The following is a 15,727-nucleotide window of genomic DNA, read 5'->3' on the forward strand; positions in this document are numbered from 1 at the left end:
TTGACCTGTTTGGAGCACTCCTCCTTGTGTGTAGTGCCGCTTGCTTGGTGGTGCCCCTTGCCTGGTGGTGTTGCAGACTCTGGGGCCTTTCAGAACAGGTGTATATATACTGAGACCATGTGACAGATCATGTGACACTTAGATTGCACACAGGGGGACTTTATTTAACTAATTATATGACTTCTGAAGGTAATTGGTTGCACCAGATCTTATTTAGGGGCTTCATAGCAAAGGGGGTGAATACATATGTGCGCTCCACTTTTCCGTATTTATTTATAAAATAAAATAACGTTTTTTTTTCATTTCACTTCACCAATTTGGACTATTTTGTGTTTGTCCATTGCATGAAATCCAACTAAAAAGCTATTTAAATTACAGGTTGTAATGCAACAAAATAGGAAAACCACCAAGGGGGAAGAATACTTTTGCAAGGCACTGCATCTCAGTATTTGTATTATTTATTTTATAGTCTTTTTTGCTCATCTTTATCAAGGGATCCAATAATTCTGGACCCGACTCACTGTTTCCAACTGGCTAAACTATTGGGATTTGGAAGGCAGTGTAGCGATGACCCTTCTAAAACATTCAATAGCCAATCAAATATTCATCACAGTGTTCAGGGAAAAACTCCCAGGACTCCTAGGATTATTGCTCATTTGGATGGTAACACTGTAGAGGAGGGGAGGGAAGGCAACATAGGAGTGGTGCACCTCATTCTGAAGAATGTGCTTTTTCTTTAAACTTCCAGAAGAATATGACCGAGTCCCCATGGGTATGCTAATGCCATCCATCAAAGATAGTCTAGTGGCTTGCAATAACAACATGCCATGCATGATACATACCTGCAAGTAATTTACCCGCTTTCTAATATTTTGACATATGCACTTGTCCACAGAGAATGTTTATTTAAATTCAATGTACATTGTTACACAGTAGATCATAGCCTGAGGGTGCCATGCGGATAAGAAAAATGCATTTATATTTTAATGTGGTGAAATCATCTTCTATTCTACATGGAGAAACGCTGATAAATACAGATGGGATGGTGGAGGTAAAAAGCTGAATACATGGATACATTCCCTAACACATTACACAAGCTACACACCATGGATGGACAAAATGGCGGAACAGAAAACCGATCTTCAGAACCTTGCCATTTATTGGTACAGCAATCAAATAATAGGTTACGTATGCAGTTTCACAGACATGTCAGTGATCGACAGGCTTCTGCCTTTCTTTTTCCCCCCCGACCCCACCCCTGGAGTTCGTATGGTATGAATATGTATACATGCAAATGCCAAGCCGCCCCTGCCAGGTCTCCACAGCTACATGGAAACCCTGCGGTCACTATGACTTGTCGTCAGTCTTCTTCTTGGTCTGAAACTTCCGGAACTGTGATTGGATGGCGACGGCCGCCTTCTCAGTCTCCGGGGCGTCCATGTCAATGTCAAAGTCCTCTGCTGGGACTTCCTGGGACTTCTTGGATGCATCTGGAGGAAGAGAAAATTAGGCTTGTGACTCACTGGGCTCCACAGAGTGGTGCTCCACTAGTACTCTGGGTTCCTGCAACTAGGATACCCTCTGAATACACAATACATTATACAAGATACACAGGTACAGTAGAATCCTATGTTTAGTTTTTTTGCCATAGTACTACACAGCTGATGAAAAAAATAAACTCATTTATCAAGCTTTTCATTTTCATTTGAATCAGCTGTGTAGTGCTAAGGCAAAAAACTAAACGTGCACCCAGGGGGGCCCCCAAGACCGAGTTTGGGAGACCCTGATCTAAAGCACAATAATTTATACCAAAAGAAAGGGTACCACAATTGCATTCATTGAAAACAACATGGTCCAGAAGATTATAATTTCCCCTGTAGCTCTCAGGCCTTCATTATGGAAGGGATGGCCATGAAATTCCAGAGGGTGAACAGACAGTGATTTTCCATGCCTGAGGACAAGGAATACATTGATCTGCTGTAGCTAATCCCCTGTTCTCTCTATAGACAGACTCAGCTCACACTCCAACCAGTGGTGTGAGCCAATCATCTCACAGGAAATGTTAAAATGGATAAGTAGTGACTTTCTGTGCCAAAGTATTGAGCAGTTTATGAATTAAAAGTTAAAATGTTTAAATATACACTACCATTCAAAAGTTTGAGATCACTTAGAAATGTCCTTGTTTTTAAAAGAAAAGCAATTTTTTTGTCCATTACGGCAGATTTTAAAAGGAATATCTATATAGGCGTACAGAGGGCCCATTATCAGCAACCATCACTCCTGTGTTCCAATGGCACATTGTGTTAACTAATTCAAGTTTATAATTTTAAAAGGCTAATTGATCATTAGAAAACCCTTTTTCAATTATGTTAGCACAGCAGAAAATTGAAGTTCTGATTAAAGAAGCAATAAAACTGGCCTTCTTTAGACCAGTTGAGTATCTGGAGCATCAGCATGTGTGGGTTCGATTACAGGCTCAAAATAACCAGAAACAAATCACTTTCTTCTGAAACTCGTCAGTCTATTCTTGTTCTGAGAAATGAAGGCTATTCCATGCGAGAAATTGCCAAGAAACTGAAGATCTCGTACAACGCTGTGTACTACTCCCTTCACAAAACAGTGCAAATTGGCTCTAACCAGAATAGAAAGAGGAGTGGGAGGCCCTGGTGCACAACTGAGCAAGAGGACAAGTACATTAGAGTGTTTAGTTTGAGGAACAGATGCCTCACAAGTCCTCAACTGGCATCTTCATTAAATAGTACCCACAAAACACCAGGCTCAAAGTCAACAGTGAAGAGGCGACTCCAGGATGCTGGCCTTCTAGGCTGAGTTCCTCTGTCCATGTCTGTGTTCTTTTGCCCATCTTAATCTTCTTTTTATTGGCCAGTCTGAGATGTCTTTTTCTTTGCAACTCCGCCTAGAAGGCCAGCATCCCGGAGTTGCCTGTTCACTGTTGATGTTGAGACTGGTGTTTTGTGGGTACTACAATATGGATTGATTAAGATTTTCTTTGGTGAACAACTTTATATTTAGTTTGTCATTTTTTCAATGACCATTACACAGGTATAGGTATAATATTCAGACTAATATCAAATCATATATTCAGTTATCATAATTTCTGTTTCTCTAATGCGTCAAAGAAGTCGCCGGCTTCTGGGACTGCCTTGCAGGTGTAGCATAACACCAGGTTAAGCTCATGCGCATAACAGTGGATATACGGTATATCACTTCTGGGTGATTGGCATGGAAATGGGCCTGTACACCAACAACTGCCCTGCTCATGACAGACGCACCATCAGAGACCTGAGCCACACACTGCAGATTCTCAAGGCCATTTGACACCAGCATTTGCTCTATTGCTTCAGACTATGCATCAAAACCATTCAGCTTTTTTGGCTCCAGGAAACGTTCCTTAATGCAGGGATCGGCAACTGGGTGATTTTTTTTGGGCCTCCAAAAGTTTTTAGTAGGAATTCAGCCATTTAGGAAATCTGTTCCCAATGATTCCCATGAATAAAAAAGAGACATACAGTATCATCGTTTCTCAATGTAATTAAGGTATGAAGTTATTGTTATTTCCATATGCAATCTCTTTTTGGGCTTAGTTGTGTTCAATTTGCAGTGTACAAACGATTATAATTATGTTCCGCCCCCCGACCATCTAATCCGACAAAAATCAGCCCACGACCGAAGTCAAACATCACAACACGATCTAAACCGCTCTGGTGACAAACGTTTTGCTGGTCTTTATTCGCCCACATGGCTTCCACCGAAAATATTGTGAAGATTGCCCATTATTTTGTTTTTGAAAGGACCCAAAAAATGTAGGCAGCGGGAGAACCTATTCATGTAAAAAACTTACTTTGTAGGCTAACTCATCTGAGTTGCTAGCTAGCTAACTAACTTTACACACTGTTTGGCTAAGTGAGGTAAATGTCATCAGATAGCTAGCTAATGGGAAGTTAGCTATCTTGATGTAATCATTGTAAATTAAAAACAGTCTCTAAATGCATTCATAGATAACAGCCATGGAAGAGGGTGTGAGTCACCTAAATCATCTTCTTCCCTACCAGTTGCCACTGGCTGCTGCTGCTGTTCTAAGTGCTCCACTGGCCTTTTGTTTTCATCTGTCCTCCTACTTGGCTCATCTGTAAGGTAGCAAGGTCGAGGTGCAACATGTAATTAGTTTGTTTTAAAGTTACTGTATATTGACACGACCAGGGCAACTCAACTGTAATGAAAAATTCAAGTGTGCATAACAGAGCGACACAACTCTAGATTACATAACATTTGAGGACACATAAAGTAAAGGACAATTCCACCACTTTAAACTGTTATTATGCTGTTAGTATATTAGAATACAATAAACTATCAAAATAAAGAAAGTCGCACCCTCCATGTGTAATCTCCCAGCAATTTAATGGGTATTTACCAACGTTTCGGCATCACTGTTTCTTATTTTTAGTTCACCTTTATTTAACCAGGTAAGCAAGTTGAGAACAAGTTCTCATTTACAACTGCGACCTGGCCAAGATAAAGCAAAGCAGTGCGACAGAAACAACAACACAGTTACATGTAATAAACAAGAGTACAGTCAACACAATAGAAAAAAAGAAAGTCTATATACCCTGTGTGCAAATGGCATGTGGAGGTATGGCAATAAATAGGCCATAGTAGCAAAGTAATTACAATTTAGCAGATTAACACTGGAGTGATAGATGAGCAGATGATGATGAGCAGATGATGGTGTGTAAGTAGTGATACTGGTGTGCAAAAGAGCAGAATATTAAATAAAAACAATATGGGGATGAGGTAGGTAGATTGAGTGGGCTATTTACAGGTGGACTATGTACAGCTGCAGCGATCGGTTAGCTGCTCAGATAGCTGATTTTTAAAGTTAGTGAGGGAAATGTAAGTATCCAGCTTCAGCGATTTTTGCAATTCGTTCTAGTCACTGGTAGCAGAGAACTGTAAGGAAAGGCGGCCAAAGGAGGTGTTGGCTTTGGGGATGACAAGTGAGATATACCTGCAGGAGTGCATGCTACGGATGGGTGTTGTTATCGTGACCAGTGAGCTGAGATAAGTCGGAGCTTTACCTAGCATAGACTTGTAAATGACCTGGAGCCAGTGGGTCTGGTGAATACATAGCGAGGGCCAGCCGACCAGAGCATTCAAGTCGCAGTGGTTGGTGGTATAAGGCGCTTTGGTAACAAAACGGATGGCACTGTGATAGACTGCATCCAATTTGCTGAGTAGAGTATTGGAAGCTATTTTGTAGATGACATCGCCGAAGTCTAGGATTGGTAGGATAGTCAGTTTTACTAGGGTAAGTTTGGCGGCGTGAGTGAAGGAGGCTTTGTTGCGAAATAGAAAGCCGATTCTAGATTTGATTTTGGATTGGAGATGTTTGATGATGTATTCTAGGTCAGAACCGTCCAGAGTAGTGATGCTAGTCGGGCGGGCGGGTGCGGGCAGCGAACGGTTGAAAAGCATGCATTTGGTTTTGCTAGCGTTTAAGAGCAGTTGGAGGCCATGGAAGGAGTGTTGTATGGCATTGAAGCTCGTTTGGAGGTTAGTTAACACAGTGTCCAAAGAAGGGCCAGATGTATATAGAATGGTGTCGTCTGCATAGAGGTGGATCAGGGAATTACCCGCAGCAAGAGCGACATCGTTGATATATACAGAGAAAAGAGTCGGCCGAGAATTAAACCCTGTGGCACCCCCATAGAGACTGCCAGAGGTCCGGACAACAGGCCCTCTGATTTTACACACTGAACTCTATCTGCGAAGTAGTTGGTGAACCATGCGAGGCAGTCATTTGAGAAATCAAGGCTATTGAGTCTGCCAATAAGAATACAGTGATTGACAGAGTTGAAAGCCTTGGCCAGGTCGATGAAGACGGCTGCACAGTACTGTCTTTTATCGATGGCGGATATGATATCGTTTAGTACCTTGAGCGTGGCTGAGGTGCACCCGTGACCAGCTCGGGAAACAGGATTGCATTGCGGAGAAGGTACGGTGGGATTCGAAATGGTCAGTGATCTGTTTATTAACTTGGCTTACAAAGACTTTAGAAAGGCAGGGCAGGAAGGATATAGGTCTGTAACAGTTTGAGTCTAGAGTGTCCCCCCCCTTTGAAGAGGGGAATGACCGCGGCAGCTTTCCAATCTTTAGGGATCTCAGACGAAATGAAAGAGAGGTTGAACAGACTGGTAATAGGGGTTGCAACAATGGCGGCGGATCATTTTAGAAAGAGAGGGTCCAGATTGTCTAGCCCAGCTGATTTGTATGGGTCCAGGTTTTGCAGCTCTTTCAGAACATCTGCGATCTGGATTTGGGTGAAGGAGAAGCTGGGGAGTCTCGGGCAAGTAGCTGCGAGGGGTGCGGAGCTGTTGACCCGGGGTATGGGTAGTCAGGAGGAAAGCATGGCCAGCCGGAGAGAAATGCTTATTTAAATTTTCGATTATCATGGATTTATCGGTGGTGACCGTGTCGCCTAGCCTCAGTGCAGTGGGCAGCTGGGAGGAGGTGCTCTTGTTCTCCATGGACTTTACAGTGTCCCAAAACTTTTTGGAGTTAGAGCTACAGGATGCAAATTTATGTTTGAAAAAGCTAGCCTTTGCTTTCCTGACTGACTGTGTGTATTTGTTCCTGACTTCCCTGAACAGTTGCATATCATGGGGACTATTCGATTCTAGTGCAGTCCGCCACAGGATGTTTTTGTGCTGGCCAAGGGCAGTCAGGTCTGGAGTGAACCAAGGGCTATATCTGTTCTTAGTTCTTCATTTTTTGAAAGGGGCATGCGTATATAAGATGCTAAGGAAATTACTTTTAAAGAACGACAAGGCATCCTCGACTGATGGGATGAGGTCAATATTCCTCCAGGATACTTGGACCATGTCGATTAGAAAGGCCTGCTCGCAGAAGTGTTTCAGGGAGCGTTTGACAGTGATGAGGGGTTACCGCGGACCCATAGCGGATGCAGGCAATGAGGCAGTGATAGTTGTGATCCTGATTGAAAACAGCAGAGGTGTATATGGAGGGCAAGTTGGTCAGGATAATATCTATGAGGGTGCCCATGTTTATGGATTTAGGGTTGTACCTGGTGGTTTCCTTGATAATTTGTGTGAGATTGATTTGTGTGAGATTGCATCTAGCTTAGATTGTAGGATTGCTGGGGTGTTAAGCATATCCCAGTCTAGGTCACCTAACAGAACGAACTCTGAAGACAGATGGGGGGCAATCAATTCACATATGGTGTCCAGGGCACAGCTGGGAGCTGAGGGGGGTCCATTACAGGCGGCAACAGTGAGAGACTTATTTCTGGAGAGATTCATTTCTAAAATTAGAAGCTCGAACTGTTTGGGCATAGACCTGGAAAGTATGACAGAACTTTGCAAGCTATCTCTGCAGTAGATTACAACTCCTCCCCCTTTGGCAGTTCTATCTTGACGGAAAATGTTGTAGTTGGGTATGGAAACCTCAGAATTTTTGCTGGCCTTCCTAAGCCAGGATTCAGACATGGCAAGGACATCGGGGTTGGAGGAGGCTTCTGATGTTATCATGCATGAAACCAAGGCTTTTTCGATTACATAAGTCAACAAATGAGTGCCTGGGGACACGCAGGGCCTAGGTTAGCCTCCACATCACCTGAGGAACAGAGGCGGAGTAGGATGAGCGTACGGCTAAAGGCTAGCAAAACTGGTCGTCTGGTTTGTTGGGGACAGAGAATAAAAGGAGCAGATTTCTGGGCGTGGTAGAATAGATTCAGGGCATAATGTGCAGACAGGGGTATGGTGGGGTGCAGGTACAGTGGAGGTAAGCCCAGGCACTGAGTGATGATAAGAGAGGTTGCATCTCTGGACATGCTGGTTATACTGGGTGAGGTCACCGCATGTGTGGGAGGTGGGACAAAGGAGGTATCTAAGCCATGTACAGTGGGACTAGGGGCTCGCAGTAAACTAAAACAATGATAATTATCCTAAACAACAGTATACAAGGCATATTGACAGTTGAGAGAGACATAAAGCGAGGCATAAAGCAATCACAGGTGTTGATTGGGAGAGCTAGCTAAGTCAACAACGGGTAAGACAACAACAGCTAATCAGCTAAGTTAAAAACAACAGGTAAAATGGCGAAGAATGGGCAGAGAGGGTCGGTTAACTGAGTCGGGCCTGAGTTCAGGGCTAGGGCCGACAGATAAACAAAGGTAAACAAAGTGGAGTACCGTGATAAATGAACAGTCCAGCAGGCATCAGCTATGTAGCCAAGTGATCATAGGGTCCAGTGTACAGCAATAGATGAAACAGGGAAGCAACTAGGTAGTCGTTACTACGCTAGCACGCGGGAGACACAGCGTTTAAAGTTATCAGTCTGGGGTAAGTAGAAGCGTCTGCCCCGTCGTCCGGCGAAGGCCGGTTGAAGGCACAGCTGATGGAATTACGTCTGCGGACCAGTCGTGGTGGTACGGCGGGGCGCCGTGTCGACGAAGGGACCGGGCCAGATGGCGAAAGAGGTATTGTAGTTGTGGGAGTTTCGTTTACTAGCTGGGAGATGCGCCTAGCTCAGGGCTAGCTCAGGGCTAGCTTCGGGACTGGGTCACTAAGTTGAAGATAGCTATGATGATCAATGGTCGGCAGGAATCTGGTGTTGTAGTGGAGAAAAACAGTCCGAGGGTGGCAGGTATTATCCATGTCACACCCTGACCATAGTTTGCTTTGTATGTTTCTGTTTTGTTTGGTCAGGGTGTGATCTGAGTGGGCATTCTATGTTGTGTGTCTAGTTTGTCTGTTTCTGTGTTTGGCCTGATATGGTTCTCAATCAGAGGCAGGTGTTAGTCATTGTCTCTGATTGGGAACCATATTTAGGTAGCCTGTTTTGTGTTGGGTTTTGTGGGTGATTGTTCCTGTCTTTGTGTTTGTTACACCAGATAGGGCTGTTTTCGGTTTTTCACGGTTCTTGTTTTTGTATATTGTTCTATTTTCATCTTCATTAAAGATGTATCAAAATAACCACGCTGCGTTTTGGTCCGCCTCTCCTTCAACAGAAGAATCCCGTTACAATCCAGGCTAAAAAACGTCTGGTGCCTGAGCAGAGGGTAAAGGCCGCTAGCAGTGGCTAACAATGACTAAATGGCTAGTAACTTATCTAATTAGCTGGCTACCTTCTGATGAAAGTTTTGGCTATAGGGTCTAAAAAGAATAGTGGATCCGTGTCACATTGAGTGAGGCGGGTTACCGGAAAGTATATTTAATTTAAAAATGGAAAAAAGAGATGTGCCTTCCTCAGACCTGATTACACATGAAGTGTGCGACTTTCTTTATTTTGATAGTTTTTAGTTTATTCGCCATTAGTCAGCATCTCCACACAAACTATTATTCTGGGTGTGTGTCAGCTCATGTTTTTTTATCTACTAGTATATTAGAATACAACATTTATTATGAAATTTACAGGCAAATCACTACGGAATCCTCGTCTCTCATGATTGAAGCCTGCTCTATCTTTGGTACTAACATTAGCAAAAAATAAATAACAGCCTTAGCAACTGTCCAAGCAACCATTCAAAAACACTGTAGGCCTATTGGAACTAATAAATAAAACAATTGGCTATTTGGAAAGGGTGCAATAGCTGCCGAAGCTGTAAATTCGACAGTGATTGTGGGAGTGGTTTTGGCGAATGGAATCATGGCAGTTTGAGCCTTGAAAAACTATAAATATAAATCTATAGGTTTTTGAGCATCTATTTAAAATATTTACAGATGTATTAGACAAAGACAACCAGAGCAACATATAGCAGGGAGTTCCAATATGATCTGAAAACTTGACAAGTTATATCACTAAATACTTCATAACAACAACCCAAATGTTAAAAGTGACGGAGTTGCCCTTTAAGGGCATATGTTTTATCCATGTTTGGTTCAACTACAATCTAACCACAAAGCTGGCCATCTATTCCACTCTCTTTCTGTCTGCCCTCCCCCTTTCCTTCTAAGTTCAAGAGGAGTGCACAGTGCTATGAAATGCTTACTTGCAGGTTCACCTCTTGAAAATGCAACAACAATAGAAAAAGTAAGTAGCTAAGTGGATAAAAAAAGAGTAATAAAAACAAAAGCTCAATTAAATAAATTCACAGATTTTATAATGGGCAGTTATTTTTACAAAGTTACATAACCTATATGGAAATAAGACATAAGCCAATCATGTTAACCTGTAGAATGGAATAGGTTATAAGACCTCTATGATTCATTTCATTTCGTCACTTCTACCACCTCAACATTGCCAATTTAAAACCGGGTTAAATATCTAGTTGTACTAAAGTTCAGCTTCACAGGGGTGCACTGTGTCACTGTCAGAAGATGTGTGCTTAAGTCAGAAAAACATTCTCTCATCTCTTCGGTCTCAGCTTGCTAGCCAGCTACTAGTAGTTACTGAGGTAGCTGGAAATATACACTTTTCCTAATATCATGACTTATATCAACATCCTTAGCTTGTCCATTCACTAAATATACTGTTAAATAACACTGGCGGACAATCAATAGCCTATGGATGCTGTGCGCTAACACTAGCTTATTAGCATTAGCCAACCCTTATGCTGAGGGACACTAGATAGCTAGCTAGTTAGCTACCATCAACCCTGCACAAACCTGAGACTAACTCATGCTGCTGCTGCCCTTTGACTTTCTGGCTGTTCTGCCCTCTCCACCTCATTCACTGCTGCATGCTTGTGTTCAATCTGCTCACTTTTTTTGCCTCTCTTTCAGAAGAAGTTCTGAATATCCATATTTGCTCTGTGAAATGCTGCAGGCTCTGAATGCGTGACAGGCGTTTTGTTGAGTGATGACTTCAAAGACACTACAGTAGGAAGATAGACAGAAACTGCTTCTCCAATAGAAATCCAAGATCACACTTGTAGGCGATGTCAAGATCATGCGCAGAAACACATCATGAAGTCTAACGTTCGGCTCAAGCAGAACTGAGCATGTGCAGGCTGTCAAATCAAAGGCACTGCGATATGAAGTTATTTTTGACAAAAATTAAAACCCGTCAGTCAGTTTGTCACTTTTACGAGGTTGGAGTAATAAAATGTTCAACTACATAAGTCATTGGCTCGAATCTGGGTTGTGCATTTAGATTTTAAGAAAATTAACAACTAAGGAAGCACTTCCATCATTGACTTCTCAAACCCCAAACCCCTGAGTGGTCTGCTTGGTCTGTTTTGCAAGCGTTCCTGGAAGTCTCGCAATGTTGCAATTCTGGGTTTAGAAACTCTGTGATGACTTGACATCTAACCGGCACTGTAGGGGTGGGGGAGAGGTCAAGGGACGTGAGCGGTCCACTGCGTTGTGAAATCTCGACCAATCATAGCAGGCACCGGCGCATCACTCCAGGTGCTTCTTGCAGTGCCTGCTATTGCCTAGCGCAGTATATTGTATTGTTTATTTTTTTTCATCAAAATTAGTCAATAAAAAAATAAATACAAAAATACTGCATAGTGCAAGTGATGTGGGGTTATGGAAAATCATGTCAGACATACAGCCTGAAACAAAAACATTTATAAAATAAATCAAAAGGTTTGGGGCTGGACCAAAAACACAGAGGCCTATCATCGTCACTGGCTTCAACCCCTGCATTAACTGGTATTGAATTTTCCTAAGCTCTAATGTGTGCTGTATTCATCTCCCAGCATTAGCTATTGAACTGCGCCCTCCCCGGTTTGGACAACGAGATATCCTGACGTGTGTAATAATGGGTTTATTAAGATATACATTAGGAATTTCCATAAATATTGGTGATATTTATATTGGTGATATAAGCTTTGTGCTGTGAAGGACAGAGATGTGTTTCCAACCACAACGCCTTCCTTTTTACTTTCAGGACTCAAGGCTGATGATGGGCTAAGTTTGATATCTTATTACAATCTCATTATCTAAACTAGAAATGTCTACATTCAAAATGTTTTAATAAAGAGTTGAGGTTCTTGCATGGTAGTTTTGGGGGGATTCTTCATCAAGCTAAAAAATAAATATTTCTGGGCCGAATGACAATGATGGATCATGTTCCCTGGGGTAACTTTAGGAGTCATCTTTTCACCATACAGGACAAATGATCTAAGTTACTACTCGTGGCACCACTTTCAACGGCCATGTCCTTGCTCTTATGTGAATGTAATGCCCGGTGTCAGGGTGACACTGAATAGTCTTTAGAATACTTTTGCTGCAGGATATTTTTTTTTACTGTATATGTTTATGGCAGCTGGATGGTGGTAACAACTGTTATCAAAGATTATGACATCATGCCACAGTGAATTGTTTCACCCCGTCTCAACGCATGGGTTCCTTGGCCGACTTCAACATACTGTACTGTGACAAAATGGAGCTGGATGGATTTTTTTGCCATATAACAAATAGTATTTTCCAAAGTCATAGAATCTGAAATGGTTCTTCATAAAAAAGGAAGGACAAAAACACGATTGTAGACCTCAGGCAATGAACCCAGGTCCCATTACCCGAACGATAGGTGCTCAATGCACAGGCAATAAAATTCACATTTCATTATTACCTACACATGTTACCATCACAAAAGCCTCGCTCCTAATATAATATAATAACAAATTGACAGGTGTGTCTGTGGACTTCCTATTCTCATTCCCATAGGACCATAATTTGGAAAGGAAAAGACAGCCTCATCAAAGCGAACCAGGGGGCCTTCTCTCACTCCTCTTTAATCAGAGGAAGTGTGTGTGTGTGTGTGTGTGTGTGTGTGTGTGTGTGTGTGTGTGTGAGTGTCCCACATGGGGCTTTATGTGGCTGTGTGTGTGAAGGTCAGGTAAACACAACTAACGCTAGCTCCACCTCTGCGTCTCCCCAGCCACCTGAGGTCCCCGCAAAATCAATAGGTTGGGGCCTTATTGATTGCTTGCCTTTTGTGTTTTAGTATGTATGTATACATACATAGACATGTCATAGAGACAGGTAAAGTGAACTTCAATATCAGTGGAGGCTGCTGAGGGGAGGACAGCTCATAATAATGTCTGGAACGGCGCTAATGGAATGGCATCAAACACATGGAAACCATGCGTTTGATTTATTTGATACCACTCCACTGATACGGCTTCAGCCATTACCATGAGCCCGTCCTCCCCAAATAAGGTGCCAACAACCCCCTGTGTTCAATATGTACGTTTATTACTCTTTTTGTTTTTAAACAACCATTATTTGTGGCTTTTATTTTTTTGTATTTGATCCTGACGTGTGTAATAATGGGTTTAATCAGATATACATTTGGACTTTCCATAGATATTGGTGCTATTTAACAGAACAAGGTGAATTTATTCTGGGTATAATTGAGTGCAGTAGTGCTAATTATGAGAGCATAATAAAATGGGTCATCAGGCCTCACAACGAAAGCTAGTCCAATGCTAATTATAGTACATGATGACTTTGATCTCAAAGGTGAGGGAGTTGGATTATGCTGTGCCTCATTTGAATACAAATGTATCTGCACAGTTCTCCATTTGGGGATACCTCACACATTTTTATGGACTGTTATAAAATATGTGAACTATAAACTCTGTGAACTTTGTAATTTGTACATGATATGTATTTTGTACATGATCTAACCATGCCATCTCTCACCCCCAGCTAGTTCTATGAGAGGGACAGTCTATGTGGTGAGTAGGACTTCATACAGCCAGGGAACATATGGTCTCAATGTATGACAGCTGGGATTCAATCAACCACTCTGTCCAAACTCATATTACAGATTAACTGTAAATGTTTTAGGTAGATATATTAATATTGTGGTTATGTGAATGAGCAATTCCATTCCATCTCTCCGTAGAGACGGTCATCATGCAAAGAGCCTTGGCTTCGACAACGATGTTCTTCAGAAATGCAGAGTACAGAATGAATAGGGTGTACCAGTTAATATGAATACATTTCCCTCGCTCTGTTGGTGTCCTTGGTTTCTCAAAGGCCTTCCTCTATTGGCTAGGTATGTCGAGTGGGGGACAGAGTCAATAGCACCGTTGGACTATCTCCTCTGCAGCCTAAGAGCTTTGCCTATGTATTGAGTGGGGATCCAGGATGCTGGGGAAGCATTTTTGAATTGTCAAGGTCAGACAACAAAGGCATTTCAGTCTTTTGTGTTGTTCTGTCCATGTGTGTTTGTGTGTGTGTGTGTGTGTGTTTTCCATCACTTTCTTTAATTAAGTGAACAAAGACAGCGGGCCTGAATCCTAAAGCACAATAACATTGTTTGACAGTATACTGTACCAAGTCGCTTTTTCGTCTCAATCAAGAGCGATAGGTGATTTGGATTTCAGTAATAGCTGGTGTTGAATAATGTATGACAGCATTTTATAGCAGGGTTTCTCTTTACATTCCACCATACATCGTTGGACCACAGACAAAGGTTGAATTGATAAGTTTATGTCACCTCTTATGAGAGGTCTTATGTCTTTTCAACTCCCACTGTTGATCTCTACACTGTCACTTCACCAATCATGACCTGGAAGTGTATTTTTGTATTTTTCATGCTCTCACCTTTGCTTGTTATAATTGTGTCACTAATTCCTCATTATGGACGTTGTATTTCTTGTAAAGCAGGGCTACCTTGCAAAAGAGACATTGTTCTCAATGGGACTTCCTTGTATAAATAAAGGTTAAATCAAGTAATCATGTATTCATGTAGTCATAATTCCAGTATCAACACATATCAACATATTTGGCTTCAGTTTGAAGACCACTCATTTTCACTTCCATTTTCCCAGTTTCTGTACTTACTTCACCAGTGAACTAAGTAAACACTTATACTATCTGCGGTCATCTGTTAAGCCATCTGAATTATCTGATGAAATAGGGACAGCATATTCCCTATGATATCATCCTGAATCAGGATCTAATGTCTTGTCAGCTGGACATGTCCTCCACGTGTGATAGGGAGCATATAAAACTATGAGAATTCAGAAAGGCAATTTTCAGGGTTCCCATCAAATCCCTTGGACGACGGGCAGCGGGAGAAATGAGTTTTCCCTGCTAAAGCCGTTATTTCCCCCAGGTTTGGACTGAAACAGACAATACATTTATATATCTCTGGTTCAAACAGACAGTCCTCAGAGCTTTGGGTTTAAAATAATTCTATGGGTTATCCATTGCCTAAAGGTTTCTTCTTTTATCAAATGGAGTCAGGACATTGAAGTTGAATAGTGTCACAGAAATGCTGTGTTTTGTTAAAGAAAGATTAGGAATATTGAATTGTTGTTGAAATACACAGTGTACAGTGCCTTCAGAAAGTATTCACACCCCTTGACCTTTTCAACATTTTGTTGTGTTACAGCCTGAATTGTGTCACTGGCCTACACACAATACCCCGTAATGTCAAAGTGGAATTATGTTTTTCAATTTTTTTTACAAATTAATATAAAATGTAAAGCTGAAATGTCTTGAGTCAATAAGTATTCAACCCCTTTGTTATGGCAAGCCTAAATAAGTTCAGGAGAAAACAATTAGCTTAACAAGTTACAGTGCATTCGGAAAGTATTCAGACCCAATGACTTTTTCCACATTTTGTTACGTTACGGCCTTATTCTAAAATGGGTTAAATAACAAAAACATCCTCAGCAATCTACACACAATACCCCATAATGACAAAGTGAAAAGAGGTTTTTAGAAATTTGTGCACGTTTTTATTTATTTAAAAGAACTGTATACTTACAGTGCCTTGCGAA

At 41.7% G+C, this 15,727-nt stretch overlaps 1 pseudogene; it reads right to left on the reverse strand.

Annotated features, from left to right (window-relative positions):
- Positions 1-1,347: 1,347 nt before the first annotated feature.
- LOC139382609 (uncharacterized) overlaps positions 1,348-15,727 on the reverse strand; it is a 113,031-nt pseudogene continuing 98,651 nt past the window's right edge.

Source organism: Oncorhynchus clarkii, chromosome 24, assembly GCF_045791955.1.
Source record: "Oncorhynchus clarkii lewisi isolate Uvic-CL-2024 chromosome 24, UVic_Ocla_1.0, whole genome shotgun sequence".
NCBI lineage: Eukaryota > Metazoa > Chordata > Actinopteri > Salmoniformes > Salmonidae > Oncorhynchus > Oncorhynchus clarkii.